The sequence below is a fragment of the Paroedura picta genome, chromosome 11, assembly GCF_049243985.1.
Source record: "Paroedura picta isolate Pp20150507F chromosome 11, Ppicta_v3.0, whole genome shotgun sequence".
Classification (NCBI taxonomy): domain Eukaryota; kingdom Metazoa; phylum Chordata; class Lepidosauria; order Squamata; family Gekkonidae; genus Paroedura; species Paroedura picta.
The window spans coordinates 5421797-5441845 of record NC_135379.1 but is presented as its reverse complement, the minus strand read 5'-3'; the positions used below and the strand labels follow the sequence as shown (position 1 = coordinate 5441845).

General features: G+C 49.4%; 1 protein-coding gene and 1 long non-coding RNA gene across 4 annotated transcripts in view; one reads left to right on the top strand and one right to left on the bottom strand.

Annotated features, from left to right (window-relative positions):
• PRKAG2 (protein kinase AMP-activated non-catalytic subunit gamma 2) overlaps positions 1 to 20049 on the top strand; it is a 138748-nt gene that overhangs the window by 6524 nt on the left and 112175 nt on the right. The window lies entirely within an intron of this gene.
• LOC143820250 (uncharacterized) lies at positions 9161 to 20009 on the bottom strand. 2 transcript variants are annotated; one of them, XR_013225280.1, is made up of 3 exons: positions 19597 to 20009; positions 13828 to 13876; positions 9161 to 9625 (listed from the first exon to the last, which is right to left on the bottom strand). It is a non-coding gene; the product is annotated as an uncharacterized LOC143820250 (long non-coding RNA). The 2 variants fall into 2 exon arrangements; XR_013225279.1 differs by lacking the exon at positions 9161 to 9625 and adding an exon at positions 11726 to 11864.

The following is a 20049-nucleotide window of genomic DNA, read 5'->3' as shown; positions in this document are numbered from 1 at the left end:
TCATAGTGATCCCCCTCTTGCATGATAATTCCCGTGCTAAAGAAGAGGGATGGAGAATGGGGGACCAGCGATCCCTGGGCTGGGGAGATGTTTTTAAAGCAGGTCTGCTAGCTGAGCAATGTTTTGAGGCCCACGTTAACTGCTCTCGATCATACTGTTTTGAATTTGTAGAGTGCTTTGGAAAGGTCCAGTTTCGGAGTGGGGTTGGTGTGTCAGTCTGCATCAGAACCAATAGATTCAGTTTCATAAGCACCTTAGAGACCACCTACCTCCTCTAACATGAGTTTCAGAGGGTAAACTTTTGAGATCCAAAGCTCTCCTTTTCAGATGCAGTTGAGTAGAAATTGAGATTTGAGTCTTTTTTCCTAGTCAGAAGAAGCTGTTTTTTATACCCTGCTTTTCACTATTCGAAGGAGTCCCAAAGTGACTTACAATCACCATTTCCTTCTTTTCCCTACAAGATACACCCTGTGAGGTAGTTGGGGTGAGACAACTCAAAGAGAACTGCTCCATGAGAACAGCCCTAAGAGAACTGTGACTAGCCCAAGGTCACCCAGGTGGCTGCACGAGGAGTTCAGTTCCCCTGAAGGAAATGGTACACTCTCTAGCATTAAGCCCCTGTTGAGGTCCCGCCCCATCTCAAGCCCCGCCTTCCCCCAGGCTCCACCCCCAAACCTCCAGGTATTTCCCAACCCAGAGCTGGAACCCTATGCTCATGGCAGAGCGGAGAATTGAACAGAGGCGCTTTCTTACGTGTTTCTCTGTCTGCTCCTTGGCAAGGAAGGCATTGCGCCAAACCAAACTTGTAAAAACTGAACGTTGTGTAAGTTCCTAGAAGCCTGGCATGGGCATGCGCCTCTTCGTGCCCTCCTCTAGCTGAGCATATCTTGGAGACCTGCTGGGGTGGGGAGGGCAAGACCCTTTGGCTGCGATTCAGAACAAACCTCTTCTACTGCTTTGGCGGCTCGGCCCCCTACGTCCCATCGCTTGCTGTAGGGAATGCTGGTGAATAATTTGGGATTGCTCCGTGTGTGTCTGCGTCCCTCCCAAAGTCCCAGGTAAACCTTCAGGTGCCCCAGTTCTGGGCGCCAGGACCCTGAGTCAGCGGCTCCGTCATGCTGCTACCTCTGAGAAGTCACAGCGATCCAGGCCTGCAATAAGTGCTTGGCAGCCTTCGGGACTGCGTGCGGCTCCTGCACGGCCTAAAACAAACACCGCGTGGTGGCCAGCCTGGTGTGCATTGACTTGTCCCGACATCTGCTTCCTGCATTTCTGGTTTGGCTTCATGTTGAAAAACCTGCAAACTAAAAAAAAAAAAACCAAAATGCCACCCTGAAAATCTAACTGTGCTAGAGGTTGCCAGCTCTGGGTTAGGCAATCCGGGGTTTGTGGAGGGGAAGTACCTTTGCCACTTGAGCCCTAAACCAGGGGTAGTCAAACTGCGGCCCTCCAGATGTCCATGGACTACAATTCCCATGGGCCCCTGCCAGTGTTTGCTCATGTGAATTGTAGTCCATGGACATCTGGAGGGCTGCAGTTTGACTACCCCTGTCCTAGAGCATCACCGTCTGTGCCATCCCCACCCCATCTTGCTCCTCTGTTTATCAAGAGGGGGAGAATTGCCATGGGGCAAGCACCCTCCCCTGCATGACCATAATCAAGCTCCCCCCACCTCCCATGACCATAAAACAGTGCTGTAAGTTGTGGTGGGAACACGATTCTGCTTTTCAGGGGATCTTCTGCAAGGACAAATAAGAATTGTAAACAGGAGGGGGGGGGGGTTGCGATAGATAATGACCCAGGCTTCCTTGAAAGTAAGTGCTCTTGATCGCAGCAGGCCTTACGTCCCAAGGAATCCGCAGGGCCTGTAAGACGGAGCTCTTCCGTCAGGCATATGGTTGAGGCCAGGGCAGCTCTCCCACTAATCCATCAGAGGATCCCCTCCAATATTGAGATCTCTAACATCGAGATCATGGTTAGATCTACTGTATTGGTGCCACCCTCTTCTGAACATTATTCTGTCCACCAGGCTGAACTAAGATCAGAATTGTGACCACCGCCGCTATATGTTATATGTAACTTTTAATTGGGGTTTTTATGGGGATTTTATTGTGTTTTAACTATTTATGTTGTAAACCGCCCTGAGACCTATTGGGAGAAGGGCGGTCTAAAAATTAAATAATAATAATAATAATAATAATAATAATAATAATAATAATAATAATAATAATAATCCTGCACAGCAGTTGGGTTGCAGGATCTGCGGACCTCAAGGGGAGTCACTGCACAATCTAGCGTAGGCTAAACTCAAATGGAGTTTAGCTAGTTTGAGCTAAACCATGAGTTTGCACTTCCCCCCCCCCTCCCAAAAAAAAAAGAACCTGTGAAGGGGAGGCCTTCCATGGGTTGACAGTCCCACGAAGCTTCTGTGGCCACATCAGAACAACCTGCCACCTGTGACTGGAACTCTGGTGCCTCCTTCTGCTCCATGTGCGACACTGTTGTTGTCGCCGCGGTGGAAAGCCTTGTCAGGTCCAATCATGCACGGTCTTGCGGCGCTCGCTGGGGGAGAGAGACGGACTCGGGAACAAAGCTAACAAGCTCGGCCAGACACTTCCACGTCAGGCGTGAGAGGAGGGGAGGGAGTGGGACTGGGCCGGGTTTGGAAGCTGGGCCTCCTGGAAACGCCGGGCACGGTGTCTCCTGCGCTGCTCGCATCCTCTCCTGTGGGGAGGCCGGAGCTGCAGGTGGGAGATGGAGAATGTGGTGTCAGACCTCTTGGCCGTTTCCCACCCCACAAGGCCCAAGCGAACGGCCTCCCTCGGAGGCTGCTGTGTCCACCCTCCCCTACCTAGAGCTGCCCTCCCTGGGGATGGGGTTGGCGCTTCTTTCGGGCCACTTAATATTTCCTTACAGTGGCTGATAATATTTGGGTAAATGAAATCATGAAATGTGAGCCTGATTAAGGCCAGACTGTGGACTGCAGGGCATGTCCCTTCCCCCATCAGCTCTGATTTACCTGGTAATTTTAAAACTAAATCATGTTGTAGCGGCGTCTCCTGGCACATGGAGCCTTTTGCAGATCGAGCTCCCTCGGGGACCCCCACCTGCACTAGTGCTCAAGAATGACGTTTCAATTCACTGCAGTGACTGCTTGTAAGGGGATTGTGCCAATTCAGGTAGTAAAATCAACTGCAAAGTGCATCAGAAGTGTGCTATTTAGCTTGTGTGCAAGCGCATTATATCATAAGGCAACTTGGTGTAGTGGTTAAAAGGGGCGGCCTCTAATCTGGAGAACCAGGTTCAATTCCCCCCTCCTCCTCCACATGCAGCCAGCTGGGCAACCTTGAGCTTGCCACAGTCTTGATAGTGTTGTCCTCACAGAACAGTCCTGTCAGAGCTCTCTCAGTCCCACCTCCCTCACAGGGTGCTTGTTGTGTAAGCCGCTTTGGGACACACGAGGACTGCTGGGTGATGTCAGGTGAGTCACAGTTCTCTCTGGGCTCTCTCAGCCTCACCTGCCTCACAAGGTGTCTCTTAGAGGAGAGGAAGGGAAGGCGACCGTAAGCCGCTTTGAGTCTCCTTTGGGTAGTGAGAAGCGAGGTATAAGAACCAGTCTTCCTCTTCTTTCTCTTCTTCCTCCAGCCAAACTGCTCAATTCTTACAAAAGGCCCTTCCCTTACTCCCTGTGTCATTTTGTGTGAGAAAAGTCCCTTGATACCTCAAATTGACAAAATGTTAGTGGGTGTTATCCGAAAATCGGCAACTGTCTTTCCGTGCACGTGGGTGAGAGAGAGAGCTGAAGAAAGGGACTTTTGGACAGAGGTGCTGTTTTTCTCAATTTTACGGAGGAAGAAGGAGTTCATATCATGTAGCAGCATTTTGAGTCTTTCCTGTTCAAGGTCTTGAACTGATTCATTTCTTAGGCAAGCTCTTATTTTCATTATCTGCACACCGGAGGCGAGAGTATTCTGAACCTTTGAATCCTCAAACCGTGTATCTCACTTTATCGGCATTCCGATGATATCTTTCAGGAGAAGGTGGCGATCGGAACGATCGAATTCCAAAAACGAGTCTGGCTTTATCGACTGTTTGGTGATATTTTTCAAAAGGGGGTAGGATGGCGATCTAGCCAGCCGAATTACAGAATCCATAGCTCGCTTGACTGACAGTCCAGTGATGTTTTTCAAAAAGGATAAAACGGTGATCAAAGCAATGGAATTACAAAACTCAGAATGCCTTTCAGGAAACATCTGCAAAGGACCTGCCAGATAAAGCCGTTTTATATGTCTTCCAGAACCTACACAAGCCTAGAGAATTTCCCATTTCTTGAGGCAGGACGTTCCACAGGGCCTGTACAGTGTGTGGCTGCCAGTGAACGGCTGAGCCCTAGAAAGGGAAAGCCAGACGGAGCGCTTCCTTATTTTGTGCAAACAGAGCCTTGACACTGGGGTGTAGCCCGAGGGCTGAGGAAAGTTGTGAAATGTTAAACATTGAACTCTGCCTGCTTCTGGGGAGCTCGTTTGTGTCCAAAACGTCTGCCTTAAATTGAGCTCAAGCTCGTACCCAGCACTGTTGTTTTAGTAACTGTTTGGGCCCAAGCCAGGCTCCCATGAGGAGTGCAGGAAAACGCTTCATGACCTGCCCTCTTTATCCTGGGATCCTGTCACTTGGCTCTTTTGCGTAGAACAGGCTGAGCAGCCTGGAGAACAAAAAAGGATTTCTTCATGTTGTGAAACGTAACCGTCTTTTAAGAAAATCTGGCACTGTCACAAGAACTTTGAAAATGGTATGTAAGCCCATGCACCTAATTGCAATATGATGTGGTTTGGTCAGTCGGCTCCTTCCTTCCTTCCTTCCTTCCTTCCTTCCTTCCTTCCTTCCTTCCTTCCTTCCTTCCTTCCTTCCTTCCTTCCTTCCTTCCTTCCTTCCTTCCTTCCTTCCTTCCTTCAGACGTAGAAGCAAGATTTGAATGGAACAGGATTTCCAGGGTATAAACTTTTGAGAGTCAAAACCCCCACCAAAGACTCTTGAAAGTTTATCCCCTGGAAATCTTGTCGGTCTTTAAGGTGACCCCGGACTCGAATCCTGCTCTCTTGTACTGCAGACCAACAGAGCTACCAACGGAGCTTGGTTTTCCCTGCTGTCAGACAGGCTCACACGTGAGAGGTGAGATTCGCTTCTCTGCCGTCCAGTTCTGTTTGAGCTGCAGCCAGAACGCAGGGTGTGGCAGAGCGTCTTGTAGCTGCCCCAGGACGCATACTAAATATTGCGGCGAGATGAAAGCCCATTCAGGCACAGTGGCAGTCTCCTCCAGGGTCACGCTGTTCTCAAGTGGGCCGCGCCGGAGCGTGTCTGCGACTCTTCCCTTTGTATTATTGGATTGCATTAGCCATCTCTCTGCAATAGCGCTTTTCTGATTTTCCGCTGCCCAGGAGAGAAAGCTGGTTATATGAGGGATGGACATTTGGAGAGCAGCCAGATGCTAACCGATGAGCTGCTGCCTCCAGTTATTTCTTTTTAAAGATCCCGTAATGCCCCCATATCCGCTTCCAGAGAGACACACAGCAGATTAGCAATGAGATTTGCTGTAGTCAGGCATGAATGAGCATCTCTGATGCAAACCGAACAAGGCCGTTTCCAGGTTTTCCCAGGCTCTGGGCAGCCGAGTCTCACTGGGGCCCTTTCCCCTTTGGCATGTGCCACTTCTCCCCTAACGACACCCTAACTACACCCTGACTCCTCTCCTCCTGACCTTGGCTAGTCACAGTTCTCCCAGAGCTCTCTCAGCCCCACCTACCCCACAGTGTGTCTGTTGTGGGGAGAGGAAGGGAAAGCGATAGGAAGCCACTTTGAGGCTCTTTTGGGTAGTCTTCTTCTTCTCCTTCTCCTTCTTCTTCTTCTTCTCCTTCTTCTTCTTCTCCTTCCCCTTCTCCTTCTCCTTCTCCTTCCCCTTCCCCTTCCCCTTCCCCTTCTCCTTCTTCTCCTTCTTCTCTTCTCCTCCTCCTCCTTCTCCTTCTCCTTCTCCTTCTCCTTCTCCTTCTCCTTCGTTTTCTCCTTCTTCTCCTTCTTCTCCTTCTCCTTCTCCTTCTCCTTCTCCTTCTCCTTCTCCTTCTCCAACAACTCTTCCATTTTCTGTTTCAGTTTGCTTACTTTGGTCAAGAGAAATCCAACAGACGTTTGCTTTCTTCGTTCCTCTTATTACTTCGTACAAAGCCAGAGACGAAAATAAACCTGCTGCCAGCGATTTCATTCGAAGCGCAATTTAATAACCGTGGCCGCTGGCCTTTGTCCAGCCAGAACTGTCTGCAGCAGGTGCTGCCACAAGCTTCCAGTCTGGGGGAGAACAAGGTACAAAGAACGCCCGGGGATTCCCCCCCCCCGGGAACAATGGGAATCATTGCACACGGGCATTAGGCACTCCCAGTCCACAGTCTTCTCCTACCTTGCCTTCCGCAAGGCCCGCGAGACCTATTCTTGTTGTGCCCATGACCTGCACAAATTTTTAAAAAATCTTCTTGATGCCCACTAATTTGCCGTTAATGAAGAGAGCGGGACGTGTCCCTCGGCCCCCTGGCGAGAGCTTAGCGGGCGTTTCTCTTATCAAATAATCCTTCGGCATAAAATTGCTGTTCTCCCAGTGTGAACTTTGCGAGCTTTGAGAAAAGGAAAATAATTATTCCACAGCAGGAGGGGGGGGGGGGCTCAGCATCTGCCCAACCCCATCCGATGCTGACGCCCGCATCGAGCCCAAGCGAGATGCTCCCGTCTGGTGCAGATTTGGCATTCCTGGGAAAGGGAGCGTTCCAGCAACATACCTGCAAAAGAGTGACTGAATAGAATGCACCTGTGGAAAGTTGTATTTAAAAGGCTAGGGTGCTATTGGCTGCTAAAAAGTGATCCGGGAAATAAGCTTGCCAAGGAATTTGGAGAAACATGCCCCGCCCCTTCCTTAGAGGCTTCCTGCGATGTTATTTTTCAGGTGTTGCTATTCACCTCCATGCCAGGGAAGGCATCAGCTGCCCATTTAAACTCATTAAGGCCCTGTTAAAGGGACAGGTCATTATTTCCTCCGTGTCGTTGGCATCCTTATCCATAAGCTGGGTTACTGCAGAGGGCAGGAAATGGGGTATCTTGCTGGGCTGAGGACATCTCCGCCTCTTAGGGCTTTCCCGCACTCTTCAATTCTTGTGGGCCTGTAGAGGGCCTTTCTCTTTTCCGCACGTGTTTTGCTCCTCCTAGTGTTCGCTTCAGCATTTCAGGGATGTCTCTCAGGCTTATTTCACTGCACGTTTAAAATAGAGGGGAATACAGCTTATCAGCGTGCGTCATGTTCACAGGCATGCCGCAAGTTGAAACGGATGTTCCTTTTCCCCCAATTTAAGCTCAAACATCAATTTTTGGAACCGACGGGGATCACTGCAGGGAATAAAAACGCTCCAGAGGATTCTGTGGCTTCTCTGACAGGCACCCTCCCCACCACCCCCCATGCCCTATGTGTAGCTTTTCCAGCATTGACTTGCCCTCTCCAGGGGGGGACTTTGCTGGAGCCTATTTTTAAAAAAATAATGAGGGGGGGGGAAAGAGGCCTCTTCCATAATAATCTGTTTGTTTGCCCTTCGGCCTATTTTTAAACCACAGCACTGAGCCAGGGAAGGGTGCCAGGGGAGCACCCAGTAAACAATGGAAGAAATTTTTGCAGTTGAGCTGGCTCTTTGGTGCCTCCGGAGTGTGCCATGAGTCAACGGCGGCCTCCCCAAACAGGCAGAAGTGCTTGGGAGGGTGGCGCTTGTCTTATGCAGTATCCCCCTCCCATGCCTTGTGGAGGCATTTTGGAGTTCAGCAAAATGCAAGCCAGCTGGGAGCTGTGGTCGGCGTAAGCCAGTTGGATGTGCATGCAGCACCATCTGTCATTCGAGCCCAGCAGGGCCTTCAGAGCAACCAAATTTGGTGTAGTGGTTAAGGTTGGTAGCTTCTAATCTGGGTTTGCTTCCTTGCTTCTCCACATGCAACCAGCTGGGTGACCTGGGGCTAGTCACAGTCCTGTTAGGGCTGTTCTTGCAGAGCAGTTCTGTCAGAGTTCTCTCAGCCTCACCTGCCTCCCAGGGAGTCTGTTGTGGGGAGAGGAAAGGAAGCTGATTGTAAGCCACTTTGACACTCGTTCAGGCAGTCAAAAGTGGGGTATAACAACAAACTCTTCTTCTTTCAAGAGCTAAAGGGAGCCTGTACCCTGAAAGTCTTGTTGGCCTCCATACTGCTGTGGTGGATTATTTTGCCTTCTTTTCAAAGAGCCCAGAACCAGATGTCAAGCAACTTTCCCCTCCTCTTCAGATCCTGGCTGCTAGGAAACTACCATCCAAACATGCAAAAGTTTTGGAAACAAATAGACAGCAGACACGACAGCTTCATCAAACCGTGACTTTCTTGTCGGTCTCACTTGCGCTGTTTTATTTCAAGAGTTGATTTCTCCGGTATCTTTGTTTTAATCTGAACTTCGTATTTTATATTGTGTATTTATTTTATACCACTGATGCTTTATATTGCTGCGGCCTCTGGCTGTACACAGTAGGTTCAGTGCGCTCTGTCTTGTGGGCAGGTTCTCTTGGGGTGCTTCCTGTCCCCTTGGTTGCAACTTGCAGTCCCGTCCTTCCCGCACAGCAGCCATGCTCCCCTAAGGGCTAAGGCTGGCCAGCCAATGTAAGCACCCTGTTATTTACCAGCAATATTCAATGTGGAAATTTCCCTCCTCTTCAAGAGTTTTCCCCTCGAAGAAAGCATTAATAATCCCTACTGTTTTTGTGTGTATTTAGCGCCGAACACAAAGATGGTGGTCAATCTGAGCATGTTCGTTTTCATTAGCGCATAACGGTAGAGAGAGCCAAAGGTCTGGCACCTGGCTTTCTAGCTCTCTGCTGCTCTCTGGAGCAAAAAGAAACATTGCAAAACTTCAGGCTAAGTGTTTGCTGGCAGGGGCTCATGGGAATTGTATTCCATGAACATCTGGAGGACCACAGGTTGGCTACCCCTGCACTGAATCATAACAAGACTGCATTACGAGGCTTATGAAGAAGTCTCTACAAGCTTAGCTGTATAACATTATGTGGGGGGGAGGGGGGGAGGGATCAACATTTGTCCAGTAAGATCTATTAATATTCCTATCCTGGCGGTCAACAGCCGCCGCTTTACTGGAAGAAATAATTTTGCCTTCTCCCTCTGGAGACACAAAGACCTGCCCTTCATATGTCAGCGAGCGCAAGATATGCAGCTGGCCACCCAACAATAAATACCATTATCCCAGTGCATGTTGTTCTTCTTACCGTTCCATGATGAAAGTTCTTGAGTCTGCAGGGATTTGCTCGTGGCCAAGATGCTACTCTTCAGCCGGCCGCTGCTCAGCAGGCCCTGAGCTCCCTGTGCTGCTCTCTGCTCTGACACAAGCGGTTCCCACCGAATTTGTTCCACATTGTTCATTGGCTGGTGCCAGAGCGAGGAGAAGCGTCCAGTCCTGGCTAGTTCTTTGCTGTGGCCTTCGGTAGTTTCAAAATACGTTGTTCTGCCTTTTGTGCCATGAGGGTGAATCCCGTCTGTGCTGTTTATCTTCTTCATACCAGTAAACCGCGGATGTCTGAGGAGGAGAACTGTGGTTAGCAAACTTGGGGGTGGCTCCTTGTAAAAAAAAAAAAGGCCAAGTTTCTACATCTCACTGCATTGGAAAGAAGGGAGGAACGACGGGAGACTGCAAATAAGCCAGAACAAGCCAGATTTCATTTGATGAAGGTGACTTATAGTGAATCAGATTACTGGTCCATCAAGGTCAGGATTCTCCACTCAGATTGGCTGTCACTCTCCATGGTGTCAGGTGACATCTTTCGTATCACCTACTTCCTGTTTTTTTTCTATCCAGTTTGGCACAGTGGCTAAGAGTGCCGGCTTCTAATCTGGCGAGATGGATTTGATTCTCTGCTCGTCCACATACAGGCAGCTGGGTGACCTTGGGCTTGTTAGTGCTCTTCTGACCGAGCAGTAATAGCAGGGCCCTCTCAGCTTCACCTACCTCCCAGGGAGTCTGTGGCAGAAGGAAGGTGATGTAAGCCGCTTTGAGACTTCTTCTGGTAGAGAAAAGCAGGATAAAACCCCCCAACAACTCTTCTTCTAACTGGAGGTGCTGGGGATTGAACCTGTGACCTTCTGCATGCCAAGCAGATACTCTACCATTGACCCCTTCCCAGATGTCTGAGTACAGCTCCTGTCACAGTCTCTTGTCCCTTCTGTTAGCTCTCGTTCCTTATCTTTGCTCCTGTACCCCTCATCATGCCGGGGTCTCTCCTAGTTTCCCTGTTTCTGTTCTGACCCCAGCAACCCAGAAATGCCTCTTTCATTCTGGAAAATCCCACAAGAAAAACCAAAAGGTAAGATTATCCGACTATGGATTAATTCTGTAGTGACTTAAAGATTGCAGTTCTTCATTATGTTATTTCTGTCCCTTGGGGAAATTCTTGTGAAAGAGAGTTTTCTTGTAAAGGTTGAGGGGCCAGAAGCTCTTTAAATGTTCATTTCTCTAAAGCCACTTTAATGATTAGAAATTGGGGGCTTTTTTTGTGGAGCGTTTTAGATCAGCGGTACTAGTCAGCATGTCTTGGTGTGACCCCACTTAACCTCCGGACAAAGTTGCCATCATCTTTCCTGGTCCTTGTATATAAATAATTTAGTTGGATGAAGATGTGTACTTTGCTCCAGTGCACATTTTGCTGTTTGTGCTCCTGCGAATGAACACATGCATTTCAGCAGCAGGGGTAGAAGCTGCGTAGATGATGTGGAAGCTGTAAGAAAGGATTCTTGGGGCAGGTTCCAGGACTGCGTTCATAAACAGCATTTATTTAGAAAATGTTCATGCCTCCTCTTCAGGAAATTCCCAAATGCAGTGTACAAAATAATATTTAAAAATAAAATAAAATAAAATCCAGCATTAAAAATTCAACCCAAAATAAAGACATTAAAAAAAATCCGACCACTGATGTCTCAAAATTGTTTTCAAAGATTAGACCTTTGATAAAGAAGAGTTGGTTCTTATACCCCATTTTTTAATGGCTGAAGGAGTCCCACAGTGGCTCACAATCCCCTTCCTCTCCCTTTAACAGACACCCTGCGTCAGGGGTAGTCAAACTGCGGCCCTCCAGATGTCCATGGACTACAATTCCCAGGAGCCCCTGTCAGCGTTTGCTGGCAAGGGCTCGTGGGAATTGTAGTCCATGGACAACTGGAGGGCCGCAGTTTGACTACCCCTGCCCTGTGTGGTAGGTGGGGCTGAGAGACCTCTGAGGGAAACTGCTCTGTGAGTACAGCACCATCAGGACTGTGAGTGGCCCAAGGTCACCCAGCTGGCTGTATGTAGAGGAGTGGGGAAGCAAACTGGCTCAGATCAGAAGCCACTGCTTTTAACCACTACATCAAGCCTGAGTGATAAGAAACATGTTCAGCTGGTGCCTAAAAGAAAGCAACATAGTATGTGTCTTGCAAGCCTCAAGGAGAAGGGCATTTTTCCAGCAAGCGAGATGTCACTACCAAAAAGGCCCTGTTTCTGGTTGTTACCCACCCACCTCTGAAGAGTGAGGCATGGGGGGCAGGGCTTGATGGGAGAAGGTGGTCTTTCAAGTACCCTTGAAACGTAAGACAGAAACAAGTTGTGCTTCTTGTATTAATCCTATGCATCATTTAGCTCCTCAGAGCTACACTTTACATAAATGCTCACGTCTAAAAAGCCTTCAGTGGACTGGGAGCTGTTTGCCCCAAGGGGTGTCCCCGGAAGGTTCCACGTGCACAGAGCCTTTGACGTTCTGTAGCAAGATCAAGAGGTCTCAAGTCACCTGAAAAAAATAACTGGTTTAGTTCGCATAAATTTCATTCTCAGTGACGACTTCATCCGTTGTCTGAGGTGAATTGGTCAGCTGGAATAGTTATGCACCTGTCCCTAAATACGGAGTGAAAAAAAATGGGAACAATAGGGTTGAAATGGGATACGACACAGAACATGAAAGTACAAGATGAGCCCAACGGCTGCTCACCACAGCTGCAACAGCCTCTATTTAAAGCTCAGTCAGTCCCATTAAATCTGTCGTTAAAGTCTAATTCTGCAAATTAAATTATCATGCCTTCATTTTTGGTATGGCAAATCTCTGTGGTGCCACAAAAATCAATTTAGTTGCAAAGAAGGTGAGCAGCTGTGATAACCTATTAAAAAAAGGGTATTCTGGCCTTGGCGTTCTGGGGGCCCATTGCAGGAAAGTGCTAAATATTAAATCTTTGCGGGTTCATTTCCCAGCATCTCCAGTTAATGGGAGAAAGACCTCAGCCTGAGACCCCGGAGAGCTGCTGGCAGCCTGAGTAGACAATACTGGCTCTGATGGACCAATTGTAGAGTCATAGAGTGGGAAGGGGACAGCCAGGCCATCTAGTCCCACCCCCTGCCTATTGCAGGATCAGCCTCAAGCATCCAGGATAAGGATCTGTCCAGCTGCTGCTTGAAGACTGCCAGTGAGGGGGAGCCCCCCACCTCCCTAGGCAGCCCATCCCACTGCTGGACTACTCTGTGAAATTTGTCTTCCTGATATCTAGCTAGTATTGTTACTGTGGGTCCTCTCTTCTGCTGCCGACAGGACCTGCCCTCCTCCAAGTGGCAACCTTTCAAAGACTTCAAGCGAGCCATCCTGTCCTCTCCCCACCTCCTCTTCTCCAGACTGAACATCTCCAAGTCCCTCTGACTTTCCTCATGAGGCTTGCACCTCCTTGTATTAGGCAGCGTCTTGTGTGTTCATGTGTGCCTGGAAAGAGTTAAGCTGTCCTTCATGGGGAAGCTAGCTTTCATGGTGTGCGTTTGTGTGTCTGTAGACCAGGGGTAGTCAACCTGTGGTCCTCCAGATGTCCATGGACTACAATTCCCATGAGCCCCCTGCCAGCATATGCTGGCAGGGGGCTCATGGGAATTGTAGTCCATGGACATCTGGAGGACCACAGGTTGACTACCCCTGCCGCAGACTACTTTGAATCTAGTGGAAGCCGTTTGCCCTCTTACTTCAACAGGCAAAAGACCGCCGAATGACAAGATAAACTTTGGGGGTGGGTAGACTCTGCAATCAGGAAGGCGATCCCTGAAGCGGAGCAGCGGTAGCAATACAGGCTTTCGATGTAAGGCCTTAATTGTCTTCCCTCTGCACGGCGGCAGACGGAACTCTCTCTGAACTCTCTCCAACAAGACTGGCATGCCCCGCTTGCAAAGGAGGACAGGTGTCCAAATTCATCACCCGGCCTGCCCGCTTTCTTAATGGGTAACTGCTCCTGGAGCACCTTTCCAAACAGAGCCACAGATCCCTTGCCAAGGGAGGAGCTGGGCAGAAAAGGGCCTTGGGTTGTTTCGGTAAAAAATGATCAATCTTTGCTGGTACGGGAAGTCATGTCAAGAGAGACAGATAGCGGATGCGTTCAGCCGCTGAAGTGCATCTTGGGAAATCAGGGAGGTGCGATGTTATCCTGGCCTGTGGCAAATAATTCTGTCCTGTGTCAGGGGTCCAGTGTGATATACATTATCCAAGAAGTTGTGAGATTGTCAGATAGGACACTCAGTGAACTTGGTAGAAGCAAGGTAGTTGTGAATTTCCTGCATTCTGCAGAGGTTGGGCTAGAGGACCCTGGAGGTCCCTTCCAACTCTGATTCTATGATTCTAAGTTGCAATCATGCCTCCCCCTCCCCCCCACGCCCCGGCCACCAGTTCTTGGCTGCTGCTGTACCAAAAACCTTGTGAAGAAATCATTTTGATTAACCACACCACCTACCCCTTCTAGCTGGGTCTCGGTGATCCGTGCCAGGCGTTTGATGAATAATCTGCAGTCCAAAGGAACAGAAGTTCTTCAGGTTAAGATAGCAGTGTCCTTTCTGGCCTGGCTCCACTTTATAAGGAGGCCAGCCTAAGGTTGCTGTGATGTGTTATCCCCCTCTAAAGATTGCAAGGGGAGTCACTATTGGCCGGCTAATTTTGCTTTTGATTAGAGAGGCTCACCTGACCCTGACCTTGCTCCCTTCTCTTTGGGGTAAATGAAACCTTTAAGGAGGGAGTTCCCTACCGGTATTCGAGCTGCTGCTCTCTCCCCTGCAGTCTGAAATGGAGCTAGCTCTCTGGTGAAAACAATGGAGCTGCTAGTGAGAGCTGAAATGTGTGTACCATCTGCACTTCACCATGGAGTATGGGTTCATGCTGCGCTTTACCAAGAAATGTACATAGAATCATAGAGTTGGAAGGGGCCATACAGGCCATCTAGTCCAACCCCCTGCTCAACGCAGGATCAGCCCTAAGCATCCTAAAGCATCCAAGAAAAGTGTGTATCCAACCTTTGCTTGAAGACTTCCAGTGAGGGGGAGCTCACCACCTCCTTAGGCAGCCTATTCCACTGCTGAACTACTCTGACTGTGAAAAACGTTTTCCTGATATCTAGCCTATATCGTTGTACTTGAAGTTTAAACCCATTACTGCGTGTCCTCTCCTCTGTAGCCAACAGAAACAGCATCCTGCCCTCCTCCAAGTGACAACCTTTCAAATACTTAAAGAGGGCTATCATGTCCCCTCTCAACCTCCTTTTCTCCAGGCTGAACATTCCCAAGTCCCTCAACCTATCTTCATAGGACATGTACTCTGCACTTTGCCCCAGGATATATGTGCACTCTGTGCTTACCAAGGAATGTGCATGCACGTTTATCAGTTGATGTGATCATATATGGTCATGTTGAACCCCCCTCCCATCCCCCAGTGATGAACTTGTAGGGGGTGGGAAGGGGAGGAACCCCAGGGTGGGCGTGTCCACAGCTCTGCTTCCCAACCATATTCTGCACAAAGGCACCACTTCTGGGCTTTCTCAAAGCCTGTAGGATATTTCAGGGGTTTCTCAATGGTAAAAAAGTTGAGGAAGTCTGGGTTAACCCTGAGAGCCAATGTTTCTTTCCTTAATAGGGCTTTGTCATTATAATTTTTACATAAGCCCCCTGAATTGAAATCAGCGGGTCCATGTTTTCCCCCCATAAATCGTTGTGCCAAAGTTGCACCTTGCCCATGCCTCCCCCCCCCCCATAGTGAAATCAGGCCTGATGTCCAGGTGAATACTGCCGAAGAAGCGGTCGCCGTGTTTGGGTGTTTAATTCCCAGGTCCATTCAGCAGTTCCGAGCATGGCGGTGGAGAGGCCCCTGTCCTGGCCTTTCTTAGTCCGTTCTGATATTTGTCTCCACGATGGCCCAGCCAGCTTCCTCGAGCAGCAAAAGAAATCGGATCTGCTGTGCAGTCGGAAGCAAATTGCTCACTGCTGGCTCAGGAAAGCAGCCAAAAGCCTCTTGCTGGGATTTTTAATCGCTTGCGGTGGCTGCCAAAGTCCTCCTAAGTGGGCGTGCCCCAAGCAGTGCCGCGTGCAGGATGCTGCCGGGAGAGGGACTCCATAAAGGTGGGCTGAAGCAGCTTCCTGGACAGCTCGTCCATGCTCAGGCGACAGGAGTGCTGCTCACGGGCAGACAATGCTCTGTATGCTGTGGGGGGCGTCATTGGTGCGCATGGGGCTCCTGCCATCGGAACCCGGAACGTCTCAGCCTTCGGGCTTTGCGCTTGGGAGCAATGAAACGTGGCACCAGCCTAACATCATGGTCTGATCTTCAATCAGAGAAGCACCTCAACTGATGCGAGTCGAGAGGGGCCCATGAAAATGCCCAAAGTTATACTTTTGGACTATCCAGTTGGGAACAGCTGGGAGCTCTTCTTTGGGCCGGAAGAGTCTCGCAGTAGCCAAAGGAGTCTTCACCAAGGGCTCCCTGTCTTAGAGAGAGAGAACTCTGACCCAGAGATTCCCTTTGTGGCTCCGAATACAGAGCCAGTTTGGTGTAGTGGTTAGGAGTGCGGACTTCTAATCTGGCATGTCAGGTTTGATTCTGTGCTCCCCCACATGCAGCCAGCTGGGTGACCTTGGGCTCGCCATGGCACTGATAAAACTGTTCTGACCGAGCAGTGATATCAGGGCTCTCTCAGCCTCACCCACCCCACAGGGTGTCCGTTGTGGGGAGAGAAAAAGGAAGGCGACTGTAAGCCGCTTTGAGACTCCTTCGGGTAGAGAAAAGCGGCATATAAGAACCAACTCTTCTTCTTCTTCTAAAGTGCTGGGGGTTTCATCAGAGCCAGGGCTGTAGTTCAGTGGGAGAAAAAGAACAGTTGGGTTTTATGTCCCTGAAGGAGTATCAAAGCGGCTCACAATTGCCTTCCCTTCCTCTCCCCACAACAGACACCCTGTGAGGTAGGTGGGGCTGAGAGAGCTCTGAGAGAATGGCTCTCTAAGAACAGCTCTAACAGGACTGTGCATGGCTCAAGGTCACCCAGCTGGCTGCAGGCGGAGGGGCAGGGAACCAAGCCTAGCTCACCAGATTAGATGCTGCCACTCTGAGCCACTATCTCAGGCTGGCTCTCCAGATGCTGTGCATGTCGAAGGGCTCACGTCCATTTGCCTGCAGAAGGAGTTTGGGAGGCGTGGCTGGGAGAGTTTGAACAGCTCCTACCTGGGACCAGGAAAACCTGCTGGAAACAAAACAGGCTTGACCGGGCCCTGCGGACCAGTGGTCTGACTCGAATCAAGACGTCTTCATCGGGGGGTGATGCAGAGATTGTGAGACTATGCTGTTGTTGTTTTGTTTAATGCTTTGTTTTGTGGTATTTGCAGACGTGTGTTCGGTCCTCACAGGTGTGAAGGGGTGGGGAGGAGCAGACTGTGTGGAAGGGTGCAAGGGCAGGCCGCCCAACAGGACAGGAGGCATTCTGCAGGAGGCACAAATTGCACAGCCTCTGAACTTAATTGCCAATTTCTGCTTGCATTCTGGCATATTTTGGGCAGCTTTATGCCCCGAGATATTTTTTAAAGATAGTTAGCATGTTTTCTTTTTATTCTCATTGAGTGCTTTTGCTCCCTGCATTATGCATTATTCATTTCAACATACTTGACTTATTCTTGTTGTTGGCCAAGTCAGCCATCTTGGTTATTCTTGGTTATTCTCAAGACTAGAAAGAAGAAGAGTTGTTTTTTATTCATCGCTTTTCTCTACCTGAAGGAGTCTCAAAGTGGCTTCCCTTCATTTCCCCAGAACAGAAATCCCGTGAGATAGGTGGGGCCGAGTGAGCTCTGAAAGAACTGTGACTAGCCCAAGGCCATCCAGCTTGGCTGCATGTGGAGGAGTGGGGAATTAAACCCAGTTCTCCAGATTAGAGGCGGCCGCTCTCAACCACAACTCCACGCTGGCAGGATGTCAATTTATGAAATAACCAGGGAGAAATACAGGACCAAGGACAGTTCCTAAGGAGCTGACAACTTACACTACATGACTATGGCCAAAGAGGGACCCTGCTGGTCTTCTCGGCTGAGCCCTGTGATTGGTCCCAGGCCTCCTCCCCTTTTTTAGGAGCGGAAAGTAGCATCTGGACAAGGCATCTCGTTGCTCTTTGGAATCCATCTTCTGATAGGGCTCTTGGTAACTCTAGTGCAGGGGTAGTCAAACTGCGGCCCTCCAGATGTCCATGGACTACAATTCCCAGGAGCCCTTGCCAGCATTCGCTGGCGAATGCTGGCAACGGCTCCTGGGAATTGTAGTCCATGGACATCTGGAGGGCCACAGTTTGACTACCCCTGCTCTAGTGTGATGAAGTGAGAAATTGTGGAGCTGTGAACATGTAGAGAAGCAATGCTTCGAATTCACAGAGCCTGTCGATAATTGGCTTCTGGATGGTTCCAGTGGTGCATGGCTACAGCTTTCCTTCCACACTGCCTGTGATTTCCTCTTGGAGCTACTGCCCAAGAAACCTTGGTCATGACCCCCAGCATTTTTTCCGAAGAAGAGTTGGTTTTTATACCCTGCTTCGCTCTACCCAGAGAACTTCCAATCACCTTCCTCTCCCACAACAGACACCCTGTGAGGCAGGTGGGGCTGAGAGAATTCTTAAGAGAATTGCTCTGTGGGAGCAACTCTAACAGGCCGGTGACTAGCCCAAGGTCACCCAGCTGGCTGCCTGTGATGGAGCAGGGAATGAAACCCAGATGGCCAGATTAGGGGCCACGCTCTGAACCACGACACCACACTGGCTCTCTGAAGTGCGTGAAAGACCCAAATACTAGGGAAAGTTGAAGGCAGTCGGGAAAGAGGAACACCCAAAATTAGACAGATTGACACACCTCTCGGTTTGCAAGACCGGAGCGAGGCCGTTAACGCCAGGGCATTTGGGTGGACATAAATTCCCAGGGTCACCCTAAGTCGGAATCAACTTGACGGCACTTCACACACACTCCCCTCCCCGGCCAAACGGACAGAGGGAAATTGATTTAGATTCCCAGACATTTGCCGTGTAGATAGCAGATGGTAAATAGGGTCGGTGGGTCCCATGCATTCACTCACACGTCAAGAATCCGGTGTGGTCCAGGTCTGTGCTTGCAGGGGATCCAAAGTCGTGCCTTGAATACATATTCCCATGTTTAAGCTTCTCCCTTTGCAGACAGCCCCGGCTTTAAAAGCCTCGTTACGTAACTTTAAATGTCTCTGTGTTTGGATGTCAGATTGTGACAGACCCGGCCTTCCAGAAAGGAGCGGTAGGCGAACGGATAAAAAGGCTTTTCTCTTGGCCTCCAGGGTTTGGTAGCCTGCCATCCCGTCCACCTTATTACCGCTTGCTTAGAAATCTGCGTCCTCTTCCTTCACAAATCCTTCCTGTCTCGGCAGCTGTGGTTTGCTCTCGAAGGCCGCTGTGAGCAGTCAGTGGCGCTAAAAGAAATGTTTTCCCCCTTCTGGATGTGCGCCAATGAGTGGGTGTTGTCTCTGTCCCCTCCCTAGCAGTTAAAGAGTGATAGATACTGAAGTGTAATTTTTTTTCAATAATCTGTTTCATAGAGCCTGATCATCTTTTCTAGAAATGGTGATTATGGATAAACGTTGTGCTCCACTTAACCTGAAGCTCTTTTCAAATTGCAGGCTATTAAAATACTTCTGATTTTTTTTGCTAGAGAGCCAGTGTTTCGTAGTGGTTAGATCAGCCTTTCTCAGATTTATTACCCTTGAGAAACCCCTGAAACATTCTTCAAGCTTTGAGAAACCCCAGAAGTGGTGCAATCATGCAGAATACAGCTGGGAAACAAATCCATGTACATGCTCACCTGGGGCCCCTCCCCACCTCCTCCAGGCCTATCACTGGCCATTTTGGGAGGGACGGTCAACATGACCATATACAGTCATATCACCTGATAAATGTTTAACAAATTTTAAAAAGCCTCTTGTGGCACAGAGTGGTAAGGCAGCAGACATGCAGTCTGAAAGCTGTGCCCATGAGGCTGGGAGTTCAATCCCAGCAGCCGGCTCAAGGTTGACTCAGCCTTCCATCCTTCCGAGGTCGGTAAAATGAGTACCCAGCTTGCTGGGGGGTAAACGGTAATGACTGGGGAAGGCACTGGCAAACCACCCCGTATTGAGTCTGCCATGAAAACGCTAGAGGGCGTCACCCCAAGGGTCAGACATGACTCGGTGCTTGCACAGGGGATACCTTTACCTTATTTGGGTAACCCTTCCAAGGCCAGCAAGAAACCCCAGGGTTTCATGAAACCCTGGTTGAGAAATGTGTTTCCTCTCATAAAGCAGTAATATTAGATTGAAGAATCCTTCCTGAGCCTGATTACTGGCTGTTTTATCGACTGATAACCACTTCCCTTGCATGCTTGATCCTTTTTGAGCCATTCGCTAACTAACAAGGAAATTTGCCTCTGTGCATATTTCGTCCAATTAGCATCCTGCCAAGGCCTCCTCTTGCATCTTTGTCTGTCCACACTCCTTGGAGAAATAGTGGGGTAAAAATATAATCGGTAGGCAGTCGTAAAGGAGATCTCAGCTCAGTAATATTCTTAAATGAAACGGTCCCCTAAGAAATGTCTTAACACACGGAACTGTCTTTTCCGACAGGGCTTCTTCATTCCAGTTGCTGCGGTAGGACGAAAGAAGCTTGTAG